The sequence below is a fragment of the Nanorana parkeri genome, unplaced genomic scaffold (genome assembly GCF_000935625.1).
Source record: "Nanorana parkeri isolate BGI_ZX_2015 unplaced genomic scaffold, ASM93562v1 scaffold158, whole genome shotgun sequence".
Classification (NCBI taxonomy): domain Eukaryota; kingdom Metazoa; phylum Chordata; class Amphibia; order Anura; family Dicroglossidae; genus Nanorana; species Nanorana parkeri.
In genome coordinates, this window is record NW_017306426.1 from 109,420 (window position 1) to 115,723 (window position 6,304).

Sequence of the window (6,304 nt, forward strand, 5' to 3'; positions counted from 1 at the left end):
TCTGCGGAAGAAATCATGAAGTGCTCCAAAATCTCCTGGTAGACGGCTAAGTTGCATTAGTGAAATAAATGAACTTTTGCACGATATTCTAATTTTTCGAGTTTCACCTGTATATATATAATATATTTGTGGTTGTGGGTTTTTCTGGTAATATAAGACAGAATATCCTATATTTCTTTTTTTTTTTCTTCTTTTTCAGATACCCCATGTTTATTAGAGGTTGTGCTTTACATAATACATAGATCTACTTCACGTTTATGCCTTACTAGCAACTTTCATTTTCATAGTCTTAAATGTATGTAAAGGCAAAACATAGGTGTCTATTCACGAAGCTGCCGAGGGCAGCCGAGTGAATGACCGATCTGAAGTGAAGTGAGCCGAACACTGTTCGGCTATTCACTAAAGGGGTCCTGGAGCCAAAGCTAGCCGGAGGATCGGCCGAAGCTACAGCCAGATCCTTCGGCAGCTTCGTGAATAGACCCCATAGTATTGTTTTTTAGTTTTTGGTAAAGAATGGGGAAGGGTTATGGCCTGTCTGTGTCCCATCTGGGGATGTTCAACCTTTATTTGACATACTGACTATTGTCACTGACACACAAAGTGAGAGGAAATCCAACGATTTAGAATTGTAACCAGAGTAAAGGTGCCCACACACCTATCAATTTTCATTCAAAAATCGTCCACGAATCGTCTTTTGAACGATAATCGATAAGTTGATGGGAACCCAATGATTTTAATTACTGTACTTCTTGCCGCATTCCCATGATCGGGCAGGCTGGAAAATCGCTGAATCAGTGTTGTTGTCACTCCTCTAAAGTCTCACAAAGAGCACAGCACATGCACCAAACGAAAGAGAATGGAGTTCTCCCCAACAATGTAAATGTGTCAGATGTCAAGCAGAGTGGCGACCCGGCCAAATAGCCAACATGTTACTTGTAGGCGTGGGCTCTATGTTTGAGTTGAACGTGAGAGCGTCAGTGCGTTCAGCAGGCTGTTCGCCCGCCGAGCGTGTGCATTGGAGCTCCCTGACTTGGTAAAGCAATGCACCTGACCACAGCTCAGGTGCAAGACTTTGACCAATCAGGGCACAGGGCTCTATATGAGCCATGATAAACACACGTCGGGTGCGCCTACGTATGAAAACAACGAACGCGCTATACATGTTGGGTATCGCTGCGCATGCCGGCAGATGAGGGCAATAATTCTAGGGCCAGTATTTTTGGCTATCTCTAAATTGATGACCTGTGGGGGCTTTTAAATCGTCGTCCATGGACTTTTTGGGGTACTGAGGTTTGTCGCCGTTTCACGGACGCACACAATTTTTAACCTGGGCATGTTGGGTATGTATTTACTCGTTGTAACCTCATATTTTATATTTTATTTTAAAAATGGGTATTTTATTGTGTTTTGAGGCATTTAAGTAAATTTTTCACTAAATTTCTGGGTTTGATAAGGAGTTGCGCTTATATTGTGCAACATAAAAATTTGCAACTGCCACCATTTTATTCTATAGGGTCTTGGCTTTCATAAAATATATCATGTTTGGGGGTTTTAAGTAAATTTGGAATGTAACATGGGTGCAAAAATGAGAAAAAAAAAGGCCTCCGTCATGAAGGGGTTAAAGGAATTTTTCATTTTTATTGTTTCACTTTAAGCAATGTTAAAATCACTGCTCCTTTAAAAATGATATTTTTTTAAATTGTTTTTTGCATTGATACATGTCCAGTTACCCTTTTTATGGCCAATGACTTGCATATAAGCCTTTAAAATGGGGACATTTGATTTTCCAAGTCCTGGTCCCATAGACTTTCATTGAGTTCTAAGTTCCAGTTAGAACTTTTTCCATGTTCGAAAGTTCGAATTAGAACCGAACTGTGTTCAGCCCATCACTAGCTATTTTCCCATGATCCGTCATGCTCCTGGTTTCCGGACTGCAAAGGGATGTCCTACAGATGTGTCGAGTGTGTTAACATTGTTAATGCCCATCTGCATCAGTGAACCTGCACAGCACTGAATACCTTACTGCACCTGCCACTCATACTGGATGCATAATAGTCATCAACCTGCAGGCTAAAAGATGCATCAGTGATGCACATACAAGAACTAAAAGACAAATATACACATAAATATGTTTTTTAAACATGTTTATTTTTTTCCCAAGGGTTCCCTTAAAAAGAAAGTCATTTTACAACTCTGTATTAATACAAACTAGTAGTAAATATTAATATCTATAAAAATAGACCTTCAACAGGAACACAAATATAACAACTGTAACATGTCCCAAACGATAACCATTTAAAGCTTGTGCAAGACATCGGGCACGTCATTCAAAGACCTGCATTCCATGGATTATTTGTACAATATCCTCTAGCTCACTGCGGTAGCGCATTATTTCAGCTGAGTCTTCCAATTGTTGACCTGTCTTGGTCTGTGGAGGTAATGTGCACTGTAATAGAATGAGCATAAAAAAAGAAGAATCACAATGTGTCTGACATGTGTCATGCCATTTGAAAGCTAAAAAACAGTGCAGTACATACCAGAATCTGGGCTGTCCGTTGTATCAGTAACCTCCATGCACACCACCGATGCAATGTCTGCCTCTCCACCCTCCAAAACAGCACCCTCATTGGTCATTTGGCTGTGTGTCTTTGTGCTTTTTTTCCTAGCTTTCCTTCCTGTAACCAAACACATCGTCATGCAATCTGAATTATGTTTCCTGGAGATTGACAACATTCTAGGTCAATATGCAATCGATGACACAATTGAATACACTATTCTGCAACCTGACCCCTGCCAATCAAGGAGGCAGCAAGCCCCTCTCCACCTGAAATACCTGATCAGTGCATGCCATCACAGTCCGCAAAGCCTGTACTTCTGCAAAAGCAAAGAGCAAACATATACTGCATGCAGTGCCGGCCTTAGGGGTGTGCGAGCTGTGCGGCTGCACAGGGCGCCATGGCAACAAAGGCGCCAGGCGGCCGACACAGCTCATCCTCGGGGCGGCTTCTCTCCTCCTCACCGACATGACAGCGCTCCCTACTCCGACCGGGGGAGGGGCGGGACGGACAGACGAGGGAAGGAGGGAGCGCTGCCTGCTTTCAGGATGGCCGAGCAGGTAGGGGGTAAAGATGACAGCGGCTCTGTGCGTGGCAGGGCGGGGGATCGGTAAATATTATTGATATTTACCGGTCCTCCGTGTGAGAAGGACAAACACTGGAGCGATCGCCTGATCACTCCAGTGTTTGTAAATAACTGGGGACACATAGTACTCTATGTCCCCAGTTATGAATGAACAGAATGTGATTTACATCACTTCCTGTTCATTCAAGATTTCCTCAATGGGGAGAAGCACTCAGTACAGAGGTTCCTCTCCATTCAGAAATGCCGCCATCTTGCTGTATATCTTGGTATACACCAAGATGGTGGGGCCAATATGGGCGTGTGACACCACGCATCCATGGCGTCATGTAATGCCATGCTCCCCGCCTCCAAGATGGTGGCACGCATTCACAGAACATGCCGGTGGCCAACATGGCCGCTGCACATTCTCAAACAAATTATTATTATGTGCCTGAATACATTTTTTGTATATATTCGGACATATAGTAATTCATTAATTTTACATGTAGCCTGGGTTTTGTGTTCTGTTTTCTATTTTTACTTTTCTAGATGCAATTACTTGAAAAAAGGGATCGGCATGACAACCTGACACTTTATTTTGATAGACTATTTTAGTTTGAAATTTATTGTTTGCCTTCTGTTGTTTTATGTAATAAGAATACTTATATTGTGCCTACGAGTTTAATACCTTTGAATAAAAGTTAAATTTTTATCATACTTTTTAATATATTTTTGTTTGCGACATAACAAAATTGGAGTCTTTAAATGTTGATGCGAATATTTGAAAAAATAGGTGTGGTTACTGGGGATGTGGCCACTTAAGGGTGTGGTCACTGAGGGGCGCTGTAAAGCTTTCTCGCACAGGGCGCTTAACACCTGGTTTACACCTGTACGTTTTGTAGCGCGTTCAACGCTCTACGAACGCTCTACAAAACGCTCAAACATGAAAATCCCATTGTTTTCTATGGGTATGGTTCACACCTTGCCGTATTTCAGCCCGTCTGAACGCGCTACAAAACGGCCTACGCCTGAAAAGGTACATGAGCTTATTTGCGGCGTTTTTGTTGCGCGTTTTCATTGGGATACAGCCAAGTAGCCATCGGGAACGCGCGTTTGTCACGTGTTTTTTGTACCGCGAATCGCGTTAGTCAGGAAACCTGCGACAAACGTGCATATTCGATACGCCTAGGTGTGGCCCTGACTGCATGTGCATGTTCAAAAGTTCTTCCCAAAAAACTTACTTTTATCCAGCATCCTCTGGATTCTGTGCAACTGGTCCCCCTCACACAATTTCAGGTCCGACCAACACTTCCTTAATTGATCCTTGGATCACCTCACTGCAAATTTGTTCCCCAAGATCCCAATGATTTCCTCCAAGACCCTGTCTTTCCTGACATTGCGGTTCTCATAGGTTGCTAGTCTGCAATCATAATCCTCCTTCTCCATAACTCTAACCATTTCCATCATCTCCTCCAGTGTCATTGCAGTGGCTTAACTTTTTTTTACATGTCTTCCAGTTTTCTTTTCCGCGTGCAGATCTGATGTGGTTGCCTTCTCCATGTTTTTGGTTTGTTCAATGTGGCGGCGGGAGCTGTATAAAAGGGGCATAGTCCAGACGGGGAACGCGTGCCACACTGATCGTGCATTCGTACGAACTTAGCCAACTATACAAGACAGGAGCATCTGTCAATGATTTCTCGAGTCGCATGAAATGAATAAGAGCGGCTGTGTCAGCCGGGGTTCTGTGCGGGCAATCAGCTGGGATGGTTTGTTCGGGGTGAAGAAAAGTGAGTAAATGGGCTCACTGTCTTGTATAGTTGGCTAAGTTTGACAACACACAGCCCGGGCACGATTTACACCCAGTTACGACAACCCCATCATGGACCGATCGTTCAGTGACTCAGCCAAGACACTGACGGTGGCTGGCAGCTGCAGCCCGTCCATCCGTCTCCTCCCCTCTCCTCCATCCCGCACTGGCATTACACTCTCCGATTGAGATCTACTCTGTCCCTCCACCACACGATCTCTCCTGGACCCCATTACAACAAGTTGGACTACTGGAATCGCCATAGACGTCCCCTAGAAGCACAGCACCACTACATCCACAGGAAACTGATCCTCGATACAGGCTGCATGATATTCCGTCCTCACCGACACCTTGTAAGTCTTACAGCACACTAACATTCCAATGGTAAAGTGTATGCTCTCTCGTTTATTTTTTGGTATTTATGGGAATACCTGTCCCATTTTTTTAAGCCAATTTGTGTCCCATACTCGCTTGCGTTGTTGGAGTTGGTTTATGGCCACAACACCAAGCATCACAATGCCATGGGTAGGCCTCCTATCATCTCACATGGTTTTGAACTGTGCACAAACATCTTTGCTCACGAATGTTCACAGTTTGGGGGCTTGGGACAGAATAGCCTGCCTGACAGGACTATTCTGCAGCATATGTCAAAGATTACTTCCGCTGCATGGGTCAAACGATCACTTCTGTTGTTCGACAGAATTCATTTGATTGACGTGCTCTTTGAATGATTTTTTAAAAAGAAAATTGACTTTGCTTGATGGGGAAGTCGTGTGTAAATCGAACGGGGGTTCATGGACGGCACAAAAGATATTGAGAGATAATCTACAGGTGTTTGGCCAACTTTAGCGGTGAGGGCAAATTATCCAATTAGGACAAATTATCCAGTGACAACTAAAGTGAGACTTATCCTCACTTTGGGGCAGTTTCTTCTCCTTTTTTATTTTTGTGTCTCCCGAAGAAGAAATGAAGAGAAATAGCTACAGGGCGGGTCATCACTGTAAGTGGCAATGTATCCTGTGGCTCCTCCAGGGGTGGTGCATCTCCAGAGATGATGAGGATGGGTGCAATGGAAGTGGAAAACACCCACAGTTCAGCTTTAAAACAAGCCCTCACTAACCTACAGGCAGGTAACTGCAGGCACTGTAGATCAATCCATCCGCAAAGTTCACAGCAGAAGTTCTGAAATCTTTTATGTCATTCTTTCTGCAGCACATCTCACCTTCTCCCCCTCCAAGAGCTCCTGTGTTTATATTAGAGATTGGAAGGCAGGAAGACTGCAATGTCACTTTTGGGAGAGAAATCGGGGGATTCTAAGCTAGCTAAGAGAACGACTTGACCAACTTGTGCTTCTGTGGTGAACTTTGAAATGCTTTG